This window comes from Scyliorhinus torazame, chromosome 7, assembly GCF_047496885.1.
Source record: "Scyliorhinus torazame isolate Kashiwa2021f chromosome 7, sScyTor2.1, whole genome shotgun sequence".
NCBI classification, from domain to species: domain Eukaryota; kingdom Metazoa; phylum Chordata; class Chondrichthyes; order Carcharhiniformes; family Scyliorhinidae; genus Scyliorhinus; species Scyliorhinus torazame.
Window position 1 is genome coordinate 53,692,384 of NC_092713.1, and position 27,499 is coordinate 53,719,882.

The window sequence follows — 27,499 nt, forward strand, 5'->3', positions numbered from 1 at the left end:
ATTCGAACCCTGGTCCTCAGCACCGTAGGCAACAATGCTAACCACTGTGCCACCGTGCTGCCCCAGTATTCCTTTATTTGACTCACTGTCAGATTTAGTTTAAGAACACTCCTTTTAAAAAGTTTAAAAACCTTTTTTTTAAAGTACCCAATTCTTTTTTTTTCCAATTAAGGGGCAATTTAGCATGGCCAATTCACCTACCCTGCATACCTTTGGGTTGTAGGGGTGAGACCCATGTAGACAGGGGGAGATTGTGCAGACTCCACATGGACAATAATCCGGGGCCGGGATCGAATCTGGGTTCTCCGTGGCTGAGACAGCAGTGCTAACCACTGCGCCACCGTGCCACCCTTATTTAAGAACATTCCTATGTAGTGCCTGGGATATTTAACCATATCAAGAGTAATATATAAAGTTTGTTGTTGGATGATGCTGCTGAGTTATTAGTGTTGACACAGCACCAAAATCAAAGGAAGAGTTTGTCTGGCTGAGTTTTTATTGGGCCTCTTGTTTCTTCAGACAAAGTTAAAAAGTAAAATGTTGTCCAGTTCTATGGCTGCACCTGAATCGATGAATTGTGACTGCTAGTACAATTAAGTTACACAACTAAATCTCCCACTGGTTAGGTGGGCTGTGGCCTGTATTATATTCCAGACTTTGTTACAATGAGAGTGGTTCTGTAATATATAAAAGTTTTCTGCTGAATTCATCCAATTTGCTGATTCAGCAATGTCACTGTATCTGTGCTCTTGCAGGATTTGTATCTCTGCCATTATTGGCCAATACATTTCCAACCTGCATCATTGTGACCTAAACCTTCCTTGTTGCTCTAAAATCCAACATGTCAAAAACCAACACTGTGGGCAGCACAGTGGTGCAGTGGTTAGCACTGCTGCCTTTGGCGCTGAGGAACGGGTTCGATCCCGGCTCCGGGTTACTGTCTGTGTGGCGTTTGCACATTCTCTCCATGTCTGCGTAGGTTTCACCCCCATAACCCAAAGATATGCAGGTTAGGTGGATTGGCGACACTATAATTGTCCCTGAATTGGAAAAAAAATAATTGGGTACTCTAAATTTTAAAAAAAGCCAACACTGCTGGTTTGCGAGGGTGGGTTGGGAGCTCCACATCCAGAAGACATCAGCTCTGGGTCAGTGGTAGCTTGCTATGGAGCGCAGTCATCCTGGAGTCTTAAGGATGTGGAGTTCAGGTCCTTCCCCAGTACCTGAGCACAAAATCTAGTCTGATATTTCAGTACTGTTGGGAGATACTGGGCGGCATTCTCCACCCCCACGCCGAATCTACGCCGGCGCCGCATAACGGACGCCATCCGCGCATGCGCGGGTTGGCCGGCGCCAACCCGCGCATGGGTGGTTGCCGTCCTGTCCAAATCCGCCCCGCAAGAAGATGGGGGACGGATCTTGCGGGACGGCAGAAGGAAGGAGGTCCTCCTTCAGAGAGGACGGCCCGACGATCGGTGGGCACCGATCGCGGGCCACCCCACATTTAAGGTACCCCCCGGTGCAGGATCCCCCCTCGCCCCCCCACAGGCCGCCCCCCCAGCGTTCACGCACCGCCCACGACTGTAGCGACCAGGTGTGGACGGCGCCGGGGGGAACCCGCCGTTTTGGCCTGGCCGCTTGGCACATCCGGGCCTCAGAATCGCGGGGGTGCCGGAGAATCGCCATTTTCGGTGTCTCCGGCGATTCTCCGGCCTGCGGCCCGCGAAACTCGACCGGGCCGTTCCCGCCGCTTGGGAAAATCGCGGGAGGGCGTCGGACCAGCGTCCCCGGAAATTTCTGAGCCCCAGGCGATTCTCCCAACCGGCGTGGGAGTGGAGAATCGCGCCCGCTGTCTTCCAGATACAACATTAAACTGACCCCTCCAGGTATGATATTAAACTGATCAGCTCTTTCAGGTGGGCCTTAAAGATGTCGTGGCGCTGTATCTAACATGAATGGGGGAGTTCTCCCCAGTGCCTTGGCTAATCTTTTTTCCTTACACAAATTCACCAACTTCTACGAGAAGTAGTTCCTCCTCATTTCAGTTCAGTTCCTATCTTCCAGACAAAGTGTTAAACTAAGGACCAATCTGCCCTCTCAGGACAGAAAAGGTACCCTGGGCCTATTTCCAGGAAAAGCATGGGAGTTAGCCCAAGTATCCTGACCAATATTTAGCCCTTAAACAACAGAAGAAAAGCAGTTGAACTAGTCATTATTTCATTTCTGATGCTAGAGTCTTGCTGTGTGCCAGTTGACTGCTTCATTTCCTACATTACAACAGCAACTATGTTTCAAAAGTATTTCATTGGCTGCAAGGCGCTTTAGGATGCCCTGTGGTCATGAAGAGTGATATATAAATGCAAGTCCTTGTTTTAAATCTTTAGTTACAAACAGCCAGGGTGCCATTTGTGTATTTGGGAAGAGCAACATCAGAATTATGGCGGGAGTCTGGTTGGAGGGACTCAAACATGACATTTCAGGAAACAACGGCATGGGGATATTGGGGGTCCCAACAACCTCAAGGACTTTAAGGGAAGTTGGAGATAAGAACATAAGAACATAAGAACTAGGAGCAGGAGTAGGCCATCTGGCCCCTCGAGCCTGCTCCACCATTCAATGAGATCATGGCTGATCTTTTGTGGACTCAGCTCCACTTTCCGGCCCGAACACCATAACCCTTAATCCCTTTATTCTTCAAAAAACTATCTATCTTTATTTTAAAAATATTTAATGAAGGAGCCTCTACTGCTTCACTGGGCAAGGAATTCCATAGATTCACAACCCTTTGGGTGAAGAAGTTCCTCCTAAACTCAGTCCTAAATCTACTTCCCCTTATTTTGAGGCTATGCCCCCTAGTTCTGCTTTCACCCGCCAGTGGAAACAACCTGCCCGCATCTATCCTATCTATTCCCTTCATAATTTTATATGTTTCTATAAGATCTCCCCTCATCCTTCCAACGAGTACAGTCCCAGTCTGCTCAACCTCTCCTCGTAATCCAACCCCTTCAGCTCTGGGATTAACCTAGTGAATCTCCTCTGCACACCCTCCAGTGCCAGTACGTCCTTTTTCAAGTAAGGAGACCAAAACTGAACACAATACTCCAGGTGTGGCCTCACTAACACCGTATACAATTGCAGCATAACCTCCCTAGTCTTAAACTCCATCCCTCTAGCAATGAAGGACAAAATTCCATTTGCCTTCTTAATCACCTGTTGCACCTGTAAACCAACTTTTTGTGACTCATGCACTAGCACACCCAGGTCTCTCTGCACAGCAGCATGTTTTAATATTTTATCATTTAAATAATAATCCCTTTTGCTGTTATTCCTACCAAAATGGATAACCTCACATTTGTCAACATTGTATTCCATCTGCCAGACCCTAGCCCATTCACTTAGCCTATCCAAATCCCTCTGCAGACTTCCAGTATACTCTGCACTTTTTGATTTACCACTCATCTTAGTGTCGTCTGCAAACTTGAGACACATTGCCCTTGGTCCCCAACTCCAAACCATCTATGTAAATTGTGAACAGTTGTGGGCCCAACACTGATCCCTGAGGGACACCACTAGCTACTGATTACCAACCAGAGAAACACCCATTAATCCCCACTCTTTGCTTTCTATTAATTAACCAATCCTCTATCCATGCTACTACTTTCCCCTTAATGCCATGCATCTTTATCTTATGCAGCAACCTTTTGTGTGGCACCTTGTCAAAGGCTTTCTGGAAATCCAGATATACCACATCCATTGGCTCCCCGTTATCTACCGCACTGGTAATGTCCTCAAAAAATTCCACTAAATTAGTTAGGCATGACCTGCCCTTTATGAACCTATGCTGCGTCTGTCCAATGGGGCAATTTTCATCCAGATGCCTCGCTATTTCTTCCTTGATGATAGATTCCAGCATCTTCCCTACTACCGAAGTTAAGCTCACTGGCCTATAATTACCCGCTTTCTGCCTACCTCCTTTTTTAAACAGTGGTGTCACGTTTGCTAATTTCCAATCCGCCGGGACCACCCCAGAGTCTAGTGAATTTTGGTAAATTATCACTAGTGCATTTGCAATTTCCCTAGCCATTTCATTTAGCACTCTGGGATGCATTCCATCAAGGCCAGGAGACTTGTCTACCTTTAGACCTATTAGCTTGCCCATCACTACCTCCTTAGTGATAACAATCCTCTCAAGGTTCTCACCTGTCATAGCCTCATTTCCATCAGTCACTGGCATGTTATTTGTGTCTTCCACTGTGAAGACCGACCCAAAAAACCTGTTCAGTTCCTCAGCCATTTCCTCATCCCCCATTATTAAATCTCCCTTCTCATCCTCTAAAGGACCAATATTTACCTTAGCCACTCTTTTTTGTTTTATATATTTGTAGAAACTTTTACCATCTGTTTTTATATTCTGGGCAAGTTTACTCTCATAATCTATCCTACTCTTCTTTATAGCTTTTTTAGTAGCTTTCTGTTGCCCCCTAAAGATTTCCCAGTCCTCTAGTCTCCCACTAATCTGTGCTACTCATGCAAGATAGGGTTGTAGTTTGCCAGAAAAGGTCTCCAACCCATACCCCCACCCCCGGGCATTGCTGCATGCTGGGAGTATGGGATCAATAACTTGACCCTCATCTTAGTGGAATAAGGTGGTTTGAAAAATATTTTTTGTATTTCTAGATCCGACGGTTGCTTTAACTTCTCTGTTTCCTCTTTTTGGGTCAGTGAGGCCATTCGTATTCCAGCCGACACTTCCGTCCTCTGAATTCAAGCTACTTCACAGTTCAACCATGTCTGCTGTTTCTTTTCTAGCCTTCTAGAATAGAAAAGGATAAGAAGTTCATCTCAAAGTCTAGGTTACAAGAGGAGGCATCAAAGAATATTACATAGAATGCATTGTACAGGTCACATGCTGCTATTTATATTCCATATGAGTCTTTTCCCATTCTATTTCACCCTATTCTTAATTTGCATTTCCTAATTGTTCAGTAAATTAAGGGTTAAAATTAGCTGTGCAACTATGATGTGTTCCTACCTGTTTAGCAAGGCAAATGTTTTAATGCTTTACACTTTAGTTTAAAGCTTACCATATCACGTGGAGGATGAGATGCATTTTCCTTATAAACACACACCACCTTCTTAGCAACATTCCACTCCAAATTCTAGATCAGTTAATAATTCTGCCAAGTAAATAGTATTCAGTGACAAACAAGTTCATAAATCAAAAGGTGCTGCTGTTTGAACAGAAGCAGGTGGTGGAGAGCTGTTTTTGTCACATTTAACCCCCTGGAGCCTTTGCAGCGATTGCACGCTGAATGTAGGACGGTCTTGTGTTCAAGAGGTCCGGTCTTGCTTTTTGAAACATGCATTATTCCTCACATAAAGAGTTGGGGTGGGGTTAGAGGAGGGAGCCTGGGTGCATGCTGTCTGGTATGCTTCCCACACCCCTTCCTGGTGCATACCAAAAATATGCCAGCTAAAAGAGAGAGAGCCAGGAGAATGGTTAAGACACAAACACACAAACACACACCCCAGGTTGTCTCATTGATTCGAGTCCCCAGGTTTGAATTGCTGGCCCGCCTGAGTAAACAGGACTATTGGCACTAAATCATGGGATAGGGCAATGTCCACCGAGGGACAAGTGGCCTTTTCCTGTGAGTCAGGACAATTAATTTGTACTCTTTGGAGTGCTTTAAGGTCACACATAGCATCAGAAATATGCCAAAATTGTCTGGGGCACTCCATGGCACAACCTGAGTGACACGGATTAATTAATTCGGAAAACTTTTTTGAATGAATTATTAACGGTTGTTTCAGTGCATTATTACTTTCTAATACTGTTTATTTTTACAGCTTGATGTGTGTAGAAAAACAAAGGCAAATTACTAAAAAGATTTTTTTAAAAGACAAGCGGAATTCTCCGCAATCGGCGCGATGTCCGCCGACTGGCGCCAAAAACGGCGCAAATCAGTCCGGCATCGCGCCGCCCCAAAGGTGCGGAATCCTCCGCATCTTGAGCGGCCGAGCCCTAACCTTGAGGGGCTAGGCCCGCGCCGGACTGATTTCCGCCCTGCCAGCTGGCGGAAAAGGCCTTTGGTGCCCCGCCAGCTGGCATGGAAATGACTTTGCCGGGCGGCGCATGCACGGGAGCGTCAGCGGCCGCTCACGGCATCCCCGCGCATGCGCAGTGGAGGGAGTCTCTTCTGCCTCCGCCATGGTGGAGACCGTGGCGAAGGCAGAAAGAAAAGAGTGTCCCCACGGCACAGGCCAGCCCGCTGATCGGAGGGCCCTGATCGCGGGCCAAGCCACTGTGGGGCACCCCCGCGGGGCCAGATCGCCCCGTGCCCCCCCCCCAGGACCCCGGAGCCCGCCCGCGCCGCCTTGTCCCGCCGTTAAGAGAGGTGGTTTAATCCACGCCGGCGGGACAGGCATTCTAGCAGCGGGACTTCGGGCCATCCAGGCCGGAGAATCGCCGGGGGGGGCCCGCCAACCGGCGCGGCGCGATTCCCGCTTCCGCCGAATATCCGGTGCCGGAGAATTCGGCAACCGGCGGGGGCGGGATTCGGCAACCGGCGGGGGGGGGGGGTCGGAGAATCTCGCCCAAGGATACCTCGGAGTGACATCTCTTTGAAACAGAAAAAGCTCAAATTCTCTTTCCAGCTATTAATCCCCTGTGGAGTGTGGATTTAATGTGGATATGAATTCACAGCACAAGTTGCTCATAACAACCGCAACAAATATGGCAACTTTGACGTCATAACATGTGCCAAGGTGCATCTTGGATTGTATTCAGGTAAAATTTGACAGCAAGCTGAGGCACGATCAATTTGGCTGGAGCGAAGTTGAATTCAAACTGAAGCTTTATTAGTATCTGATGTGTGGCCTCCTACAGCAGCTGATGAAATGGCTGCGAGTTGGAGGCCACGCATATTTATAACCCGGCTCCTGGGCAGAGCTAGCATACAGGGCCCCAGTGGTTTACCACATTCACCCCCTGTTAAAATTGAGTCCGGCGGGGGTGGTGGTTAACTATACACAATTCACAATCTTTAATATTTACAGAACGGTAAAAAAATGTCTCTGGTCATCTGGCGGGCCGGTCAGAGGTTCAGCCAGTCCGGCGCCTTGATCGTCCTCTGCAATCGACGAAGTGGAGCCGGCGATGTTGGTGCTGTCGTGGTCGAAGTTGACTCCGGGAGCATGCCGAAATCCTCTTCATCAACGGGGGTGGGCAGTGGGGGGGAAACAGTCCTGGGGGGGTGATGGGGGTGGCGGGGGAGGGGAGGGTGGCGCCGGGGGTGGTACCTGCTGGTGCCAGGTCCCTGAGGGAGACGGTATCCTGGCGGCTGCCGGGGAACGCCACGTAGGCATACTGTGGGTTTGCGTGGAGCAGGTGCACCCTTTCCACCAATGGATCCGCCTTGTGGAGCTGCACATGTTTACGGAAAAGCACGGTTCCCGGAGCTGTGAGCCAAGTTGGGAGTGATAACCCGGATGTGGACTTCCTGGGGAAGGCAAAAAGACGTTCATGCAGTGTACTGTTAGTAGCAGTGCAAAGTAATGAGCGAATGGAATGCAGTGCATCAGGGAGGACCTCTTGCCAGCGGGAGGCCGGGAGATTTCTGGACCATAGGGCCAGCTGGACGGCCCTCCATACCGTCCCATTCTCCCTTTCTACCTGTCCGTTTCCCCGGGGGTTGTAGCTCATCGTTCTGCTGGAGGCGATACTCCTGCTGAGCAGGAACTGACGCAGCTCATCACTCATGAATGAGGATCCCCTGTCACTGTGGATGTAGGTGGGGAAACTGAACAGAGTGAAGATAGAAGTAAGGGCTTTAATGACGGTGGCAGATGTCATGTCGGGGCATGGGATGGCGGAGGGAAAACGGGAGGATTCATCGATCACACTGAGGAAATACGTGTGTCGGTCGGAGGAGGGGAGGGGGCCTTTGAAATCCACGCTGAGGCGTTCAAAGGGGCGGGAGGCCTTCACCAGGTGCGTGAGGTCCAGCCGGTAGAAGTGCAGTTTGCACTCTGCACAGACCTGGCAGTCCTTGGGGATTGTCCTTACTTCCTCGACGGAGTAGGGCAAAGTTCATGCCTTAATGAAGTGGTACAACCGAGTGACCCCTGGGTGACAAAGGCTGTCATGCAGGGCCCGGAGTCGGTCTACCTGTGCCCTGGCACATGTACCGCGGGATAGGGATTCTGGGGGCTCATTGAGTTTGCCAAGGCGATACTTAATCTCGTAGTTATAGGTGGAGAGCTCGATTCTCCACCGCAAGATTTTGTCATTTTTGATCTTGCCCCGCTGTGTGTTGTTGAACATAAAGGCTACCGACCGTTGGTCAGTGAGGAGAGTGAATCTCCTGCCGGCCAGGTAATGCCTCCAATGCAGCACAGCTTCAACGATAGCTTGGGCCTCTTTTTCGACGGATGAGTGCCGAATTTCTGAGGCATGAAGGGTGCAGGAAAAGAATGCCACGGGTCTGCCTGCCTGATTGAGGGTGGCGGCAAGGGCGATGTCTGATGCATCACTCTCTATTTGAAAGGGCAGCGTCTCGTCTACTGCGTGCATCCCGGCCTTGGCGATATCAGCTCTGATATGGGTGAAGGCCTCGGCCGTCAGGGGAAAATGTGTGGACTGAATGAGTGGGCGGCCTTGTCCACATAGTTTGGGACCCACTGGGCGTAGTACGAGAAGAACCCCAGCCAGCGTTTGAAGGCCTTGGGGCAGTGGGGGAGAAAAGCTCCATGACCGCATGCGGTCGGGATCGGGCCCCAGAACTCCGTTCTGGACCACTTAGCCGAGTATGGCTAAGCGGGTCGTGCTAAACACGCACTTCTCCTTGTTGTAGGTGAGGTTGAGAAGAGTGGTGGTGTGGAGAAATTTAGCAAGGTTGGCATCGTGGTCCTGCTAGTCGTAGCCGCAGATGGTGACGTTGTCTAGGTATGGGAAGGTGGCCTGCAAACCGTACTGGTCGACCATTCGGTCCATCTCCCTTTGGAAGACCGAGACCCCGTTAGTGACGCCGAAGGGAACCCTGAGGAAGTGATAGAGACGACCGTCCGCCTCGAAAGCAGTGTATGGATGGTCCGATTAACGAATGGGGAGCTGGTGGTAGGCGGATTTGAGGTCTACCATTAAGAAGACCCGGTACTGTGCAATCTGATTGACCATATCAGATATGCGTGGGAGGGGGTACGCGTCGAGCTGCGTGTACCGATTGATGGTCTGGCTGTAGTCCACGACCATTCTGTGTTTCTCCCCAGTTTTAACGACTACCATTTTGGCTCTCCAGGGGCTGTTGCTGGCCTCGATAATGCCCTCCCGAAGCAGCCACTGGACCTCGGACCAGATGAAGGTCCTGTCCTGGGTGCTGTACCGTCTGCTCCTGGTGGCGACGGGTTTGCAATCCGGGGTTAGATTGGCGAAGAGTGAAGGCGGATCGACCTTTAGGGTCGCGAGGCCGCACACAGTGAGGGTGATAGGAGCCCGCCGAATTTGAGGGTTAGGCTCTGGAGGTTACACTGGAAGTCCAGGCCGAGTAGTAGGGCAACGCAGAGGTTAGGGAGGACGTAGAGGCGGAAGCCGCTGAATTCTATGCCCTGGACAGTGAGTGTGACCGTGCAGAACCCCCGGATCGTGATGGAATGGGATCCGGAGGCCAGGGAAATTCTTTGGTTGGCGGGGTGTACCACGAGGGAGCAGCGCCTTACCGTATCCGGGTGTATGAAGCTTTCGATGCTCCCGGAGTCCAGCAGGCAAGAGGTCATGTGGCCGTTGATTTTCACACTGGTTGATGTGGTGGCCAGGTTGTGCGGATGAGACTGGTCGATTGTCACTGACGGATGATGGGGAGCTGGGGGGCCCCCAAGTCCTGGAATGCTGTCGGTGTCCATGTCCCGTGGAGGAAACAAAACGGCGGCGCCTGAAGATCCTGCGGGAGACAAAATGGTGGCACCCATGGGCCGCATTTTGCAGGGGTTGGACAAGATGGCGGCGCTCACTGGCCGCGCGAGGCCCTGGGAGGTGAAGATGGCAGCACCCACTGGCCGTGTGTGGCCCCGGGAGGTGAAGATAGCGGCGTCCATTGTGTGTAGGCTAGGAGGGTGGGGGCGATAGCGGCGACTGCGCGGGCCTGGCACACCGCGCCGAAGTGCCCCTTTTTGCTGCAAGCCTTGCAAAGGGCAGCACGGGCCGGGCAGCGTTGGCGAGGGTGCTTCTGCCGGTCGCATAAGTAACATCGGGGACCCCCGGGGTGCGCGGGCTGGTGTGTGGCGCGGGCATACTGGCTGGGTAAGGCCCCTGCTGGGGCGGCGGTCTGTGGGGTCCACGAGGGGTAGGAGGGGTGGGCCGCACGGCTGGTGGGGTAGGCCTGAATGTTACGTGAGGCAACCGTCATGGAGAGCGCTAGCTTCTTTGTTTCAGCCAGGCCCCTTCCAGCAGTCTTTGGCGTATGAGGTCCGACCCAATCCCCGTTACGAACGCGTCCCGCATAAGAAGGTTGGAATGTTCGGTGGCCGTAACGGCCTGACAGTCACAATCCTGGATGAGTGGGATTAGGGCCCGCCAGAAATCTTCTATGGACTCACCAGGGAGTTGAGAGTGAGTGGCGAGTACGTGCCTGGCGAAGAGCGTGTTCGTTTTCTGTGCGTAGTTTTCTTTGAGAAGTGCCATGGCGTCGGCATAGTTCGGGGCGTCCTGGATCAGCGGAAACACGTTGGAGCTCAACCTTGAGTACAGGATCTGTATCTTCTGAGGCCGAACAGGGGTGGTCGCTGAGTTAATGTACGCCTCGAAGCAAGCTAGCCAGTGATTAAAGTCCTTTTTGGCGTCGCTTGATTGCGGATCCAGCTGTAGGCGATCTGGTTTGGTTCGGAGGTCCATCTTTTAGACAATCTTACAGCAATAAATTGAGGCACGATCAATTGAACATAGACTGGAGTTGGATACAACTGAGGCTTTATTGCTCTAAGATGTCTGGCCTCCCACAGCAGCTGGCAAAATGGCTGCTGAATGGAGGACACGCATATTTATACTCTGCCTACTGGGCGGATCCAGCAGGCAGGGACTACCGGCGAACCTGTAGTACAGGTCCTACCTTACATCACCTAATACAGGTGCAACAGTGGTTTACCACACACACAAATCTCCCACACAAACTCTCACCTCTCCCTCTTGTTGTATTGGGTGCTCTGGATCCGTGGAACACATACAGGTCACCAACACTTGAAATAGTGCAACACTATTTTATTGAATCATTAACTGTTTAACATACTCTGACTGTGGTTAACACGGTACTAGCTTTAACTAAAGACCTTTGCCTTGTCCTAACCAGTCGATGCACTCAGCACATGGTGAATGTCTGTGCTGCAGGCTGAGAGCTCTGTCCCCCTAGCTAGCTGCAGCTCGAATGTGCGGAAACTCTGATGGCGGAGGCACCAGTGTCCAGGCGGAATCGTATTTGGGACTGCTTGACCGTCAGGGTGGCACACCACTCATCGTCTGGATCGATGCTGTATACCGACAGCGGCTGGTGTCTTTGCTTCGGGGACAGCCTGTTTTTCGTTACGACACCGACTCGAAAAGGCGCCTTCGGGTCTTCGGTGTCACTGCTGTGTGAGAGGTCCGCATCGGACTCGGTGACCGTGGGTTGAGTTGCCTGGACATTCCTGCGAGGCTGGCTGAAGCGATATGAATTGACAGGCTGAGCTGCTCGGCAGAAGGCAGCATAGTGACCAAGTCTGGCACATCTTAGGCATTGTTGAGATTTGGCAGGGCATTGCCGTTTTAAATGGGCGGAGTCACAGTTGCCGCATGTCGTAGCGTCAGCACGTTCGCTGCGCCACTGCCCCCTGTCTTTATAGTGCGTGTGCTCTAACTGGTGATTGGCTGCTCTGTTGTGTGTGTTGATTGGTCCCACTGTGTGCCCTATTGTGTGTCCTATTGTGTGTGACTGCACCATGATATACTGGTGTATATTATGACACCTCTCACATACACTCACCTCACACACACACCTTTCTCTCACACACTCACACTCATATTGACCCCTCTCACACACACAACTCTCCCTCACACACACCACTCCCTCTCACACAGTCACACACACACACTTCTTTCTCACACACTTATACATCACACGTACAGTCACCTCTCACACACATATACACACATCAAGCACCTCTCTCTCTCAAACTCACCTCTCTCACACATACACACACCTCCCTCATACACCCAATCCTCTCTGTCCCTTCTCTGAGGTGTCCCCCTCTCAGCCCCAGCCTCCCTCAAGGCCCAGCTGCTCTGAAGTCCCCCAGACCCCCTCCCCTCCCCTCCCCTCCACTCCCCTCCCATGCTCTGGGCACACCCCACTCCAGGCTCCAGCCTCTCTGGGCACCACAAACCACAACCCCAGGCTCCGGGTGTGGCCCCAGCTTGGACCTCTCTGGGCAGCCAGCTTCCTCGTCTCCAGGGATGCCCTCACGCCCTGGCTCACCCCCCTCCACTACAACCTACCTTACACATCTTTGGGTTGTGGGGGTGAAACCCACGCAAACACGGGGAGAATGTGCGAACGCTACACGGACAGTGACCCAGAGCCGGGATCGAACCTGGGACCTCAGCGCCGTGAGACTGCAGTGCTACCACTGCGCCACCGTGCTGCCCTGTCTTCTGACAACCTGATGGTGTATTAAAGTTTAAATAAAGTAAAGTCGCCATAGTCCCAGACGACCATAGGCTGCTTTCCCCATTGAGGAGGAGAGCTGACTGGTGGTGATTTAACCTGAGGGTCACCACTTCTCAGCTGAGGAACAAGGTTGAGAACAGGGAGACGTCTTACAACACCAGGTTAAAGTCCAACAGGTTTGCTTCGAATCACTAGCTTTCGGAGCACCTCTCCTTCCTCAGGTGATTGGACTTTAATCTGGTGTTGTAAGACGCCTTACTGTGCTCACCCCAGTCCAATGCCGGCATCTCCACATCAAGGTTGAGAAGGCAGAGCCTTCCTGAATAACCTCAGACGGCATGGGAATTGAGTCTGTGTTGTTGGCCTTACTCTGCATCACAAGCCAGCCAACTGAGCTAATCCAGCACTCAGTTTATACTTAAATACATGTTTAGTGTCAACAGTTGGAAACATCTGACACAGTCAACTGCAAAGAAGCCAGTACTCTGAGGACTTCCGGGTGCGGCGATGACCAGCTGAGTCGCACGTTTCGGCAGCTCCCGGTGGAACGGACTTTTGGGCTCTTGATAGGAGCCCCAACGGCAATTTTAACGGCTAAAAACACCGTGCGGTAAACCAGAAGGGTGTTCCCCCTGGACACGGATGGAAAAAGGAGAGGAAAGTGGCCGGATTGCAGCGGATCCTTTGGAACAACGGCAAGGAAGGCAAGCAGAAACCAAGATGGCGTCGGAAGGTGGCAGTTTCATATGGGGCCCTGAACAACAAGAGTTCTTGAAACGCTGCGTGGAGGAGATAAAAAAGGAAATGAAGAAAGAGTTGTTGGCCCCGATATTACAGGCGATTGAAGGGCTGAAAGAGGAACAAAAGACCCAGGAGCAGGAGCTTCGGGTCGTGAAGGCGAAAGCAGCAGAGAATGAGAACGATATACAGGGCCTGGTGGTGAAGTCGGAGATACAGGAGGCACACCAGAAACGATCTGTGGAGAGGTTGGAGGCACTGGAAAACAACGCAAGGAGGAACAACTTGAGGATTCTTGGCCTTCCTGAAGGTGTGGAGGGGGCGGACGTCGGGGCATATGTGAGCACGATGCTGCACTCGTTAATGGGAGCGGAGGCCCCGACGGGTCCGTTGGAGGTGGAGGGAGCATACCGAGTTATGGTGCGAGGATCGAGAGCAGGAGAAACTCCCAGAGCCATAGTGGTGAGATTCCTCCGTTTTAAGGATAGAGAAATGGTCCTTAGATGGGCGAAGAAAACTCGGTGTAGTAAATGGGAGAACGCGGTGATCCGCGTTTATCAAGATTGGAGTGCGGAGGTGGCGAGAAGGAGGGCGAGCTTTAATCGGGCCAAAGCGGTACTTCACAAAAAGAAGATAAAATTTGGAATGCTGCAACCGGCAAGACTGTGGGTCACATATCAAGGGAGGCACCACTACTTTGAAACGGCGGATGAAGCGTGGACTTTTATTGTAGAAGAAAAATTGGAATGATTGGATTATGAAAATGAACGTTTGGACAAAGTGGTGGGGCGAATGGGGGGGGGGGGGCGAAGAGGGGTTTTATGTTTTAATCCTGCGGTATGGTAACTTTTCTTTCTCCCACAGGTGGTGATGGGGGGAGGTGGGGAGGGAGAGGAGATGGGGCGTTGGCCATGGGAGGCGGGGCCGAGGGAGAGGCGCGGGCTTGGTTCCCGCGCTATGATAATTATGGCGGGAATAGAGAAGCAGGAAGGAGGGGGCGTCGCACGGTGCGAGCCGTGATCACGGGGGGAAGCCGAGGTCAGCCAGAGTTTGCTGACTTCTGGGAGCAACATGGGGGGAGTAATTACGCTAGCAGGGGGTCTAGCAGGGGGGGGGGGGAGGGGGGAATTACTGGGTTGCTGCTGCTGGGGAAAGGGGGGAGTGGGTACGGGAAAGGATGGGCGGGGGGGCACCGTCTGGGAGAGATACAGCTGCGTGGGAACTGGGTGAGAAGCTGGAAAAAGATGATGGCTAACCGGCAAGGGGGGGGGGGTGGGAAGCCCCCCAACTCGGCTGATCACGTGGAACGTGAGGGGGCTTAACGGGCCGATAAAGAGGGCACGAGTACTCGCACACCTTAAGAAACTTAAAGCAGATGTGGTTATGCTACAGGAAACGCACCTGAAACTGATAGACCAGGTTAGGTTGCGCAAAGGATGGGTGGGGCAGGTGTTCCATTCGGGGCTGGATGCGAAAAACAGGGGGGTGGCTATATTAGTGGGGAAGTGGGGTAATGTTCGAGGCGAAGACTATAGTGGCGGATAACGGGGGCAGATACGTGATGGTGAGTGGCAAATTACAGGGAGAGATGGTGGTTTTGGTAAACGTGTATGCCCCGAACTGGGACGATGCCAACTTTATGAGGCGAATGCTAGGACGCATCCCAGACCTAGAGACCGGAAGGCTGATAATGGGGGGGGACTTTAACACGGTGTTGGAACCAAGGCTGGATAGGTCGAAGTCCAGGACTGGTAGGAGGCCGGCAGCAGCCAAGGTGCTTAAGGATTTTATGGAGCAGATGGGAGGGGTGGACCCGTGGAGATTCAGTAGACCTAGGAGTAAGGAGTTCTCGTTTTTCTCCTATGTCCATAAAGTTTATTCACGCATAGACTTTTTTGTGTTGGGTAGGGCATTGATCCCGAGGGTGAGGGGAACGGAATATACGGCTATAGCCATTTCGGATCATGCCCCACACTGGGTAGACTTGGAGATAGGGGAGGAAACAAGAGGGCGCCCACCCTGGAGAATGGACATGGGACTAATGGCGGATGAGGGGGTGTGCCTAAGGGTGAGGGGATGCATTGAAAAGTACTTGGAACTCAATGACAATGGGGAGGTTCAGGTGGGAGTGGTCTGGGAGGCGTTGAAGGCGGTGGTTAGGGGGGAGCTGATATCAATAAGGACACATAAAGGGAAGCAGGAGAGTAAGGAACGGGAGCGGTTGCTGCAAGAACTTTTGAGGGTGGATAGACAATATGCGGAAGCACCGGAGGAGGGACTGTACAGGGAAAGGCAAAGGCTGCATGTGGAATTTGACTTGCTGACTACAGGCACTGCAGAGGCACAATGGAGGAAGGCGCAGGGTGTACAGTATGAATATGGAGAGAAGGCGAGCAGATTGCTGGCACACCAATTGAGGAAAAGGGGAGCAGCGAGGGAAATAGGGGGGGTGAGGGACGAGGAAGGAGAGACGGAGCGGGGAGCGGAGAGAGTGAACGAAGTGTTCAAGACATTTTATAAAAAATTGTATGAAGCTCAACCCCCGGATGGGAGGGAGAGAATGATGGATTTTTTGGATCGGCTGGAAATTCCCAAGGTGGAAGAGCAGGAAAGGGTGGGACTGGGAGCACAGATCACGGTAGAAGAAGTGGTGAAAGGAATTAGGAACATGCAGACGGGAAAGGCCCCGGGACCGGACGGATTCCCAGTTGAATTTTAGAGAAAATATGTGGACTTGCTCGCCCCGCTACTGACGAGGACCTTTAACGAGGCAAAGGAAAGGGGACAACTGCCCCCGACTATGTCAGAAGCAACGATATCGCTTCTCTTAAAGAAGGAAAAGGATCCGCTACAATGCGGGTCCTACAGACCAATTTCCCTCCTCAATGTGGATGCCAAGGTCCTGGCCAAGGTAATGGCAATGAGAATAGAGGAATGTGTCCCGGGGGTGGTTCATGAGGACCAAACTGGGTTTGTGAAGGGGAGACAGCTGAACACGAATATACGGAGGCTGTTAGGGGTAATGATGATGGCCCCACCAGAGGGTGAAACGGAGATAGTAGTGGCGATGGATGCCGAGAAAGCATTTGATAGAGTGGAATGGGATTATCTGTGGGAGGTGTTGAGGAGATTTGGGTTTGGAGAGGGGTATGTTTATGGGTGCAGCTGTTGTATAGGGCCCCAGTGGCGAGTGTGGTCACGAATGGACGGGGATCGGCATATTTTCGGCTCCATAGAGGGACAAGGCAGGGATGTCCTCTGTCCCCATTGCTGTTTGCACTGGCGATTGAGCCCCTGGCGATAGCGCTGAGAGGTTCCAAGAGATGGAGGGGAATACTTAGGGGAGGAGAAGAACACCGGGTATCTTTATATGCGGATGATCTGCTACTATATGTGGCGGATCCAGCGGAGGGGATGCCAGAAATAATGCGGATACTTGGGGAGTTTGGGGATTTTTCAGGGTATAAATTGAACATGGGGAAGAGTGAGCTGTTTGTGGTGCATCCAGGGGAGCAGAGTAGAGAAATAGAAGACCTACCGTTGAGGAAGGTAACAAGAGACTTTCGTTACCTGGGGATCCAGATAGCTAAGAATTGGGGCACATTGCACAGGCTAAATTTGACGCGGTTGGTGGAACAGATGGAGGAAGATTTCAAGAGATGGGATATGGTAGCATTGTCAATGGCAGGGAGGGTGCAGGCGGTTAAGATGGTGGTCCTCCCGAGATTCCTCTTTGTGTTTCAGTGCCTCCCGGTGGTGATCACGAAGGCTTTTTTCAAAAGGATAGAAAAGAGTATCATGGGTTTTGTTTGGGCCGGGAAGACTCCGAGAGTGAGGAAGGGATTCTTACAGCGTAGTAGGGATAGGGGGGGACTGGCACTACCGAGCCTAAGTGAGTATTATTGGGCCGCTAATATTTCAATGGTGAGTAAGTGGATGGGAGAGGAGGAAGGAGCGGCGTGGAAGAGATTAGAGAGGGCGTCCTGTAGGGGGACCAGCCTGCAGGCTATGGTGACAGCCCCATTGCCGTTCTCACCAAGGAACTATACCACGAGTCCGGTGGTGGTAGCTACACTGAAGATTTGGGGACAGTGGAGACGACATAGGGGAAAGACCGGAGCATTGGGGGGGTCCCCGATAAGAAACAACCATAGGTTTGCCCCGGGGGGAATGGATGGGGGATATGGAATGTGGCAAAGAGCAGGTATAACACAATTGAAAGATCTATTTGTGGATGGGAAGTTCGCGAGTCTGGGAGCGCTGACTGAGAAATATGGGTTGCCCCAAGGGAATGCATTCAGGTACATGCAATTGAGGGCTTTTGCGAGGCAACAGGTGAGGGAATTCCCGCAGCTCCCGACACAAGAGGTGCAGGACAGAGTCATCTCGAAGAAATGGGTGGGGGACGGTAAGGTGTCGGATATATATAGGGAAATGAGGGATGAAGGGGAGACTATGGTGGACGAACTAAAAGGGAAATGGGAAGAAGAGCTAGGGGAGGAGATCGAGGAGGGGCTGTGGGCAGATGCCCTAAACAGGGTAAACTCGTCGTCCTCGTGCGCCAGGCTAAGCCTGATTCAGTTTAAGGTATTACACAGGGCACATATGACTGGAACACGGCTCAGTAAATTTTTTGGGGTGGAGGATAGGTGTGCGAGGTGCTCGAGAAGCCCAGCGAATCATACCCATATGTTTTGGTCATGCCCGGCACTACAGGGGTTTTGGATGGGGGTGACAAAGGTGCTTTCGAAAGTAGTAGGAGTCCGAGTCGAACCAAGCTGGGGGTTGGCTATATTTGGGGTTGCACAAGAGCCGGGAGTGCAGGAGGCGAGAGAGGCCGATGTTTTGGCCTTTGCGTCCCTAGTAGCCCGGCGCAGGATATTGCTAATGTGGAAAGAAGCCAAGCCCCCGGGGGTGGAGACCTGGATAAATGATATGGCGGGGTTCATAAAGTTAGAGCGGATTAAGTTCGTCCTTAGGGGGTCGGCTCAAGGGTTTACCAGGCGGTGGCAACCGTTCGTCGAATATCTTGCGGAAAGATAGATGGGGGGAAAAAAAAGGCAGCAGCGGCAGCCCAGGACTTGGGGGGGGGGGGGGGTGGCCTGAGACAAGGCAGTTGCCAATTAGGGCTAGTTTTTTATTTTTGTTATTTAATATTTATTTATTTGTTGTTGTTTTCTTTTGTTCTTGTTTAAATAAAAAAGGTCATTATTATCTGTATTGTTATAATGTTGTGTAAAGGATGCACAATGTACTGTGTTGGTTGACCAAAAATTTTCAATAAAATATTATTAAAAAAAAAAAAAGAAGCCAGTACTCTTGTGAGGGCTGGTTTAGCACAGATGGCTAGACAACAGGGTCATGTTGCAGAGCAAGATCAGCCATGTGGGTTCAATTCCCCTACCAGCTGAGGTCATTCATGAAAGCCCCACCTTCTCAACGTGTTTCTCACCTGAGGTATGGTGATCCTCAGGTTAAATCACCACCAGTTAGCTGTCCCCCTCAAAGGGGAAAATGTGTTAAAAGGGTCCAATAATGCCTATAAGCTAACCTGTTGCTGGGATCAGATTTGCTCCCTCCATTATCAGGCCCAGTATCAGTAATCACAGAGCATTTAGACCATAAGACAGAGGAGCAGAATTAGGCCACTCGGCCCATCTAGTCTGCTCAGCTATTCAATCATGGCTGATGTTTTCTCATCCCCATTCTCCTGTCTTCTCCCCATAATCCCTGATCGCCTTATTAATCAAGAACCTATTTAACTCTGTCTTAAAGACATTCATTGATTTGGCCTCCACAGCCTTCTGCGGCAAAGAGTTCCACAGATTCACCACTCTCTGGCTGAAGAAATTCCTCCTGTCTCTGTTTTAGGGGATCGTCGCTTTAGTCTGAGATGGTGTCCTCTGGTTCTAGATTTTCTTACAAGTGGAAACATCCTCTCCACGTCCGCTATATCTAGGCCTCGCGGTATCCTGTAAGTTTCAATAAGTTCCCCCCTCATCCTTCTAAACTCCAACGAGTACAGACCCAGAATCCTCAACTGTTCCTCATACAACATGTTCTTCATTCCAGGGATCATTCTTGTGAACCTCCTCTGGACCCTTTCCAAGGCCAGCACATCCTTCCTTAGATACGGGGCCCAAAACTGCTCACAATACTCCAAATGGGGTCTGACCAGAGCCTTATACAGCCTCAAAAGTACAGCCCTGGTCCTGTATTCTAGCCCTCTTGACATGAATGCTAACATTGCATTTGCCTTCTTCACTGCCGACTGAACCTGCACATTGACCTTAAGAGAATCGTGAACAAGGACACCCAAGTCCCTTTGTGCTTCGGATTTCCTAAGCATTTCCCCATTTAGAAAATAGTCTATGCCTAAATTCCTCCTTCCAAAGTGCATACCCTCACACTTTACAACATTGTATTTCATTTGCCACTTCATTGCCCACTCTCCTAGCTTGTCCAAATCCTGCTGCAGCCACCTTGCTTCCTCAATACTACTCGTCCCTCTACAGATCTTTGTATCATCTGCAAACGTAGCAACAGTGCCTTCAGTTCCTTCTTCCAGATCATTTATGTATATTGTGAAAAGTTATTTTTTAAAATAAATTTAGAGTACCCAATTCATTTTTTTTAATTAAGGGGCAATTTAGCGTGTTCAATCCACCTACCTTGCACATCTTTGGGTTGTGGGGGCGAAACCCATGTAAACACGGGGAGAATGTGCAAACTCCACACGGACAGTGACCCAGAGCCAGGATCGAACCTGGGACCTCGGCGCTGTGAGACTGCAGTGCTACCACTGCGCCACCGTTCTGCCCCTATTGTGAAAAGTTGTGGTCCCAGCACAGACCCCTGAGGCACACCACTAGTCATCGGCTGCCATCCTGAAAAAGACCCCTTTATCCCCACTCTCTGCCTTCTGCCAGTCAGCCAATCCTCTATCCATGCCAGGATCTCACTCTTAACACCATGGGCTCTTAATTTATTTAGCAGTCTCCTACGTGGCACCTTGTCAAAGGCCTTCTGGAAATCTAAATAAATCACGTCCACTGATTCTCCTTTGTCTAACTTCTTTGTTACCTCCTCAGAGAACTCTAACAGGTTTGTCAGACACGACCTCCCTTTGACAAAGCCATGCTGACTCAGTCCTATTTTACCATGCACTTCCAATTACTTCGCGATCCCATCTTTGTTTCCTATTATTACTTCTCCAGCCACATTTTCCAGTGGTCCAATATCAATTTTTGCCTCTCTCTTACCTTTTATATATTGAACAAAACTCTTCCTATCTTCCTTTATATTACTAGCTTCCACTCATACTTCATCTTCTCCCCCTTTATTGCATTTTTAGTTGTCCTCTGCTCGCTTTTAAAAGCTTCCCAATCCTCCAGCTTCCCACTAATACTCGCCACTTTGTATGCTTTTTCCTTAGCTTTTATGCTGTCCTTGCTGTTCCTTTGGAAACGTTCCCATTAACGTGATGCCATTTTCACATCATTGTCACATAGTAGTGAGGCCACATGTTGATGTTAAATGAACCTTAAATTGTATTTTGAACGTGTTAATCGACTTGGATCAGCAGTTTCAGAAGTTTCCCTTGAACTTAAAATAGTTCAAGGGAAACTTGGAATGGGCAGTAAAGGCTGACTGTTCTAACATAGCCCAGACAATGAATTAAAACTAACACACTTCATAATTAAGCTACGTTTTATTTGTTTGATGATGCTTTTTGTTTAATTTTGTAGAATTTGCATTGGTCAATGTTTATTAATGGCTCTGCACTGAGACAGATAATAGAGGATTTGGAATTATCACAATTTAGATGATAAGAATACATTATCTGACAGCATGGCGGCACAGTGGTTAGCACTGCTGCCTCACGATGCCGAAAACCTGGGTTCGATCAGGGCCCCAGGTCACTGTCCGTGAGGAGTTTGCACATTCTCCCCGTGCCTGCGTGGGTCTCACCCCCACAACCCAAAAAGATGTGCAGGGTAGGTGAATTGGTAATGCTAAATTGCCCCTTAATTGGAGAAAAGCGAATTGGATATTCCAAATTTTTTTTTTTAAAAGGAAAGTTATGGGTTTTAATCTCTTGTCAAGGTTTGTCAAGTCTCCTGTTTGATTAAGTTTGTTGAAATTAGTACCATTGATTTTATCAAGGAATCAGTGAATGATATAATGCAGGGGACCATTCTGCCCATCATGCCTATACTAGTTCTTTGAAAGAGCTATCCAATTAGTCACACTCCCCGGCTCTTTCCCCAATTGCCCTACGTTTTCTCCCTTCCAAATATATATCCAATTCCCTTTTGAAAGAGTCTTTTCTGCTCATGTACATTGTAATATTTTATGTATTCACCTCAAATAAAATGCCAAATTATAAGCGGCACAAGTTACTTTTCTGGAAAAGCTAGTCTATATAATAAATTGGCCAGTATTTTGTGGTCAGAGTAACAGTGAAGCTGTCAGCACTCAGCGTTATTAAGGAGTAAATCAGACACAAATTTCTGTTATTCACACATGCGCAGTGAAACATGGGAAAACAACAAGTTGCTGCCTAATTTGTTACCCTTCCCCAGAAATCTTGCTACGCCATACCTCACCAAGGGATTCAGCATTTAAAACACATGTAGGGCATGAAGTTGTGGTATTTACCCATTTGTTACCTACTAAACAAAACATATATGGCCATTCATGTGCAAGTACATTTTTAACAGAGTAAGTTTTAATTTTACCAAACAACATCTTCGGCACTCTTTGGTACGTGGTTAGCACTGCAGCCTCACAGCGCCAGAGACCCGGGCTCGATTACGACCTTGGGTGACTGTGTATATAGAGTTTGCATATTCTCCCCATGTCTGTGTGGGTTCCCTCCGGCTGCTCCGGTTTCCTCCCACAGCCCAAAGGTGTGCAGGTTATGCGGATTGGCCATGCTAAATTGTGCCTTGGTGTCCAAACGTTAGGTGTAGGAATTCTATGCTTCTATGAAAATCTAGTTTTAGAAGCGTGAAGTTGCAGTAAAATGGCCAATGGCCTGAAGCTTATGCCTGATACAGAATTGAACACTTTAAATTAAGATTTGGACACTTTAAATTAAAGCCAAGGTCGGAACTCAGACAGGCCCGATGAGAAGTCAAACAGCCAAACTCAAATACACTGGGCAGAGACTGGGGCATGTCTGGGCTTGTCCTGTAGACAGGACATAGGAAGATAATCGGCTCCATCAAATGGATTGATTGTTACAGATTGCACTGATGAAGCCAAACTTTCTGGCACCTAGATCACTTTATAAGGGATAAGGTTATGTGCAGACAATGGACCTGAGAATGGACCTCAGGGGTGGAGTTAGGGGGTGGGGGGGAGGGAGTTCTTGGGGTCCCGTGGAGTTGCAATCGGCAACTCAATTGGGTGTTGCGACCCCTGCTTCATTGGCTCAGGAGCAGAGAAGCTTCTGGAGGGGTGCAAGAACGAGACATCCAGAGACTCTCTCAGTGAAGACTTGATGCAGAGGCAGGGGAGAAGACTCAGCGCGGACAAGAGGGCAAAAGGAAACAGTGCATGAGACCCACCCCTACTGACAATTGCCCTGACGGAGACTCAGAGGATTGGGCCTGCAGCTCATTCCAGTTCATCGGCACGGGTAGTATTAAGAATCTTAGGCAGGGCAGCACGGTGGCGGTGGTTAGTACTGCAGGCTCACGCCGCCGAGATCCCAGGTTCGATCCCGGCTCTGGGTCACTGTCAGTGTGGAGTTTGCACATTCTCCCCATGTTTGCGTGGGTTTCACCCCCACAACCCAAAGATGTGCAGGCTAGGTGGATTGGCCACGCTAAATTACCCCTTAATTGGAAAAAATTATTTGGGTATTCCAAATTTATTAAAAAAAAGAATCTTAGGCATATTCTAGTTGGGATAATTTGGTGGATAACCATTTTATTGTGTTTGAACATAAACTTGAGTTAAATCTGTCCTTTGGTCATCCCACAAATAGGGGACCTGGGTAAAACGTTTGAACAATAAACTAGTCGAAGTGTCTGAATTTTACAGACAACAAAATCTTAATCCTTCAGATTTTAATTGAAGTTGTAGATCTTAAAGAGATTTAAAAATTATTTTATTTTTATTTTGTTATGTTTTGGTCCTGGTGCCTTTAAAGATCAATCAGTACACAAGTACACAGAGATGATTATTAACATTGCCACTGTTCTTTGTTGCTGTCACGGTCAAACTAATCAAAAAACAGTGATCTGTGATCCCACAATGCACTGGCTTGCAAAGTGCAGCAGCCAGACAAATCAGAAAATGCCTAACACTTTTTCTCTCTTATCACTCTTAATCCAATTTTTTCTTTCCTCTCTTTAGCTTTCTGAACACGATTTTGCAATTAATTAACTGTTTTAACTAATACCTCCTGGTTCAAATTCTGTGAGAGGAATTTTTCTTTTCGGGACTAAGTCCTGTGGCGGAGGCCAGAACGGGGGGAGTTTCCCACCACAGAGGCTGCTGGGAATTCACACCGTAATGTAAGATTCTGGCCTGATTAATTATGTAGCCGGTGGTTTCCTGATTTACCATGTAGCGGAGCCGGCTGGATGGTATATTCTTTGCCCTCATATCCAGGCACCAAGGCTCCTTAGGCAGCATGACCACTACCATCTAGAAGATCAGCAGATACCTGGGAACACCACCAACTGGAGGTTCCCCTCCAGGTCACTCACCTTCCTGACTTGGAAATATATCGCCGTCCCTTCTCTGTCACTGGGTCAAAATCCTGGAACTCCCTCCCTCCCGAACAGCACTGCACCACTTGGGCTGCAGTGGTTCAAGAAAGCAGTTCACCACCACCTTTTCAAGGGCAACTAGGGATAGCCAATAAATGTTGGCCTAGCCAGCGATGCCTATATTCCATAAATTAATTTTAAAATGTATTTAAAAGGTGCCTGGACAGCAATCTATCCAACGGTGAAGATAGAAAATCCAACTCATGGAATATCCTGAAGTCAGGGTCAGGATATCAAGGTCTTAGATGCTCCACTCACCCACTGCTGCATGTGATGTTCCAGGGTTTGGTTGCTGGAGGCCTTCATCTTCTCTTCTGATGTCCGCAAGCTGTACCAGGCCTTCGGCAGGTAAGTACCAACATATACATGCCACGATAGGCCAGATGTGTTCTGGACCAAAGTGATTTCCCGCTGGCAGTGGAGGAGAAATTTTGGTCAGGCGTTCATCTGCCTCCTACCAATGGGATGCAAATCAGTTGCATGCCGGCCTCTGGCAGGAATGGTGACCCACCATGGTGGGCAAGAGTAACTTTCTCCCTCCACATTATTTCCCTCTGCATGCCATTAAACCCGCCAATTCACCGGGTGGGGGGGGGGGGGTTGGAAAATTCTACTTTGCATGTCTTAGTAAAGTTATAAAGGATTCTTCAATTTGATTGGTTAAAGAAAGTCATAGGGTTGGATTCTCCGGTTACCGACACCGAAATCGCATTCGGCGACTGGCCGGAGAATCCGAGTTCCCGACCAAATTGGGGGCGGCGCCGTTTGCGATGCTCCGCCCACTCCAAAGTGACATACTCTAGGAGTACGCTACGTATCGACAGCCCCAGGACGTTGCCTGAGGTCCGCCCCCCGATGCTCCGCCCCCGACCAGCCGAGATCCCGATGGCGTGGGACACGAGTGGTCTCACCCATCAGGAACTCAGCGCGGCGGCTGCGGACTCAGTCCAGCGTCGTCACAGTCATGGGCGGGCCAATCCGCGGGCATGAGGGTGACATTATTCGGGGCTGGGAGCACTGTGGGGGGTTGGTCCAAAGCGCGTGAGCCGCCTAAGTGGGAGACTATTTCGCGGGCCGGATCCGCCCGCGAGCGGCCACCGCCATGTTGCACGGCGTGGCCGCTGCAGACCGCCGCCGTACGTATGCGTGGCCACGGACCTGGCAATTCTCCGGGCCAGGTCCGTGGCCACGGCAGCTAGAGCTGGGTGTTCTACGCTGCCACTCTGCTAGCCCCCAGCAAAACGGGGAATCGGTGGTCGTTTTGCGCACTTCTGTCTGGTGTAAAATGCCACCGGCGTGGGGCCATAGCCTCAGAATCGGAAAATCCAGCCCATGGTAGTTTGCCCAGTCCACAGAGGATCCCTTATAGAGGGTGTTGTAGATTGGACTCCTGCTGGCTGTAAATTGCCAGGCAAAAAACCACTGTGAGCCTAATGAACGAAGAGCAGCATTCTGTCACTACTGAACGTGAATTCTAAACCGTTAGTTAAAGACAGCCGGGGAACAGCTTGTAACAATGTCACATGCTAATTAAGATCAGGGGATGTTATTTAACTCATACAGAAATGCCTGCAAACTGCCTCCCATTGCAGCATCTGGCTCTTAAATGATTGAAGGATGTTCATTTTGGTGACTATATTTGAAAATCCATTTCATGTATTGATCAGCCTTCATATGGTATCAGCCCTAAACTTGATTTGCACCATCATGTACCTGTATCCTCGTGTCCTCATCATACAATTGCCTGTGAGTAATTTTCCACAATTACTTTTTCCATACCACTGCCATGCACTGGAGGTTTATATTACGTCACTGGTCTGTGTCAGCTTCCTGCTTACCTTTCACTTTGGAGAAGCTTCATCAAAATTGTATTGTCCCTTTTAGTAACCAGGAAGACAGGCAAATGGCAGAGGAAATGACTAAAAGCAACTTCAACCTGAGTATTTCAATTATTTTCCTGCTGCCCAAAAGCTCATCAGTAGTTACAGATTATTATACAAATAATTACGCGAGTGCAGTTTAGACAAGATTCGATGTGCATGCCTGATATGCCATCAATGAACACACGACGAGTAGTGAATGTAACTGAGGCTTTAATAAACTAAACAGAAAGTCACCTGGCCTCTGATCCCGAACTGGATCAGAGGCGGAGACCAGCCACCTTTATACCGAGCCCGAGGGGAGGCGGAGCCATCGGGCAGTGGTTTACCACATTACATATAATACAGTAGCCATTTACCACAATACACATCATATTATACACTACAGTGGTTTACCACATTCACCCGTTAAAAAAAGAGTCCAGCGGGGGTGAAGTGGACTGAAAGATCAAGTCTGTCGGGGGCCTTGACCTTCCGCCGTGATCGCCTCAGTCCCGGCTGTGGTGTGGGCACCGGTGTGGGGACCTACACGTCCGGGAGCGTGTTGTCCTCTTCTTCACCCAGTTGTTGAGTCGGTGGAGGGGGGGGGGAGGTGTATGGGCGCGGGTAGTGGTGATGGTCGCCGGTGGGCCTGCGGGTACCAGTTCTTGAAGTAGGTGGGTAGAGGTGGCGGGAGACGGTGTAGGGTCGGGGGTGGTGGTGATGGTCGCTGGGGAACCTGCAGGTGCCAAATCCCGGAGGGAGACTGTGTCCTGTCACCCGTCCTGATGTGCCACGTAGGCATATTGTGGATTGGCATGGAGGAGCAGGACCTACTCAATGAGGGGATCTAATTTATGACTCCTCGCATGCTTCCGGAGGAGGACGGGCCTTGGGACTGTCAGCCAGGACGGGAGCGAGACCCCGGAGGTGGACTTCCTGGGGAAGGCAACCATACGTTCGTGAGGGGTCTCGTTGGTGGCAGTGCACAGGAGCGACCGGATGGAGTGGAGCGCATCGGAGAGGACCTCCTGCCAGCGGGAGACTGGGAGACTTCTAGACCGTAGGGCCAGGAGGATGGCCTTCCAGACCGTCGCGTTCCCCCTCTCCACCTGTCCATTGCCCAGGGGGTTGTAGCTGGTCGTCCTGCTTGAGGCGATGCCCTTGCTGAGCAGGAACTGACACAGCTCGTCGCTCATGAACGAGGAATCCCAATTGCTATGGATGTAGGTGGGGAACCTGAACAAGGTGAAAAGAATATGCAGGGCCTTGATGACGGTGACAGAGGTCATGTCAGGGCATGGGATGGCAAAGGGGAATCGTGAGTACTCGTCAACAACGTTTAGGAAGTACACATTACGGTCAGTGGAGGGGAGGGGCCCTTTGAAGTCGATGCTGAGGCGCCGAAGGGGACCCTGAGGGG